We start from the raw sequence: 1,891 nt of genomic DNA on the forward strand, positions 1-1,891 counted from the left end.
GAGAGAGGGTCATTAAAACATGTAGAAAGAAGAGAGGGAGAAAAAGAAGTATTTTGGGCTGGAGAGAGGACTGTCACACTTTTGTGTTTTCCTTGTAAAACCTGACCAAACTGTACCTGAAAGTATCACCAAAGACAGTTATAAGAGGTGAAATCCTTTGCAGCAGATATAAAGAAACTGAGACACTGTAAGTAAATACTTCCAAAGTAAAACAAAGAGATTAGGCTGAAGTCTGATGGTTGGGAAAGTCCTGTTTGTTTGCAGCTTCCTCAAAATAAGGAGCCAAAAGCCTGATCCTGAAAATGCTTACTTGTATGAATGGCCCTACTTAAGTCAATGCAAGGAGTTGCCTGGCACAAAACACAAAACTTGGGCTAGAAAGAAAATTATAAACTGCTCCTTATGATGTTGCGGTTGTCAGTTGGATTCCAAGATATAGTGAGACATACTTTTAGCGCTCTTACTGTTATAAGAAACCATGTTCTTATAGCCGAAAAAGGGATATGAAATAAAAATGAGTAACATGCCCATTGCTACCAGGGAGAAGAAGGCTGGTCTTGTGGTTATGTCCCTGCACTGGGAATCCAAAGTGCCAAGTTCAATTTCTGCTCCTGCCACAGATCTTTTGGATGACCACCAGGATCTTTTTGCATTAATTTCTCACCTATAAACTGAGATAATAAAGCTGCTTTCTCTATCTTGGGTGTGTGTTGTCTGGGGTGCGGGCTGTCGCTTGCTGTGTATTTAGGCAGCAGTTATGCCCCAGCCTCACCTGGGAGCTTTGTGCATTACTGTAGCACAAACAACAACTGCATATGCAGCCTGTCTCACTCGCATCAACAAGAATATTAGTATTAGTCACAGTTAAAAGTTTCATTTGCATATGGTTAACCATTACTCTACTGAAGTGATCAGCCATGATTTCACACAGCCAGTCTTGTAACAAGGACATTGATTTACTGCAGCCTTGATTGCGTCAACAGAGACTAATGAACATGGTTACCAGGGGTACCACTTGTCAGCCAAGATCATTTGGTGGCAAAGTCATAATTATGCTCATAAGCCTGGTCTAATAATCGGGATCAAATATGGAGAAATCGTTGTGAAAAATATGGCTAATCCATATTTTGATCTGAAATCAATATTGCACTGAATTCCAATCCGTGAAGAGGAAAAGAGGACCAAATGCTCCTTGTCATCTAAGAAGCAGTAAGAATGCAGCTTATTTACAGTTTTAAGCCCTTCCTTTCCTTCCCTGCATGAATGGCAGTATGTGCTCATGCCTTGACTGAGCAGGCTCTTTATTTTTAATGATTTGGCAGTGAGGTAGCTGAATAAAGAAGGACATCAAGTTTGAGCCAAGTGGCCACCTGAGTGTCAGCAGCAAAATTTATAGACTTCCTCTTCCATAAATTATGCACGTGTTTGGGGGTAAGAGTTTCACTGTTACAAAAAAAAGGCCTTGGGGAGAACAGAAGAATATTCTTCATGTTCTGAAAACAATGCAGGACACCACTACCACAATCATCTTAAAGGAATGGTACACATGTAGCTTTGTTAAGGGAAACATATGCTTATAAAATGATCACAAGAATCCACCAGATGTCACTGCTGTGGAAGCCGAACATAGCAGACCAAGCAGTCAACTGGTGGTAAAAAATAGATCAAGCGTGAATAGCAAAGTTTCATACAACTCCAGTAAGCTTATATAAGAAAACAAGCCAGCTTTAAATGTGCTAACACCATTTCCTTTGCAATTTTTGTTGCCTTCTCTGCATAGACCAGAAGTGCCAGCAGAGTTTTCTTGTTACAACTTCAACTACACGTCACAGAGCACCACATATATATTCATGACCTCTATAGTTGGATGCCTTAAAAAAAAAAAAAAAAA

The 1,891-nt window shown here is 40.0% G+C and overlaps 1 protein-coding gene across 1 annotated transcript in view; it reads right to left on the bottom strand.

The window, feature by feature from the left end:
• EGFR (epidermal growth factor receptor) overlaps window positions 1-1,891 on the bottom strand; it is a 319,504-nt gene that overhangs the window by 46,842 nt on the left and 270,771 nt on the right. The window lies entirely within an intron of this gene.

This window comes from Gavialis gangeticus, unplaced genomic scaffold, assembly GCF_001723915.1.
Source record: "Gavialis gangeticus isolate Ggan-Ray unplaced genomic scaffold, GavGan_comp1, whole genome shotgun sequence".
In the NCBI taxonomy this organism is placed as follows: domain Eukaryota; kingdom Metazoa; phylum Chordata; order Crocodylia; family Gavialidae; genus Gavialis; species Gavialis gangeticus.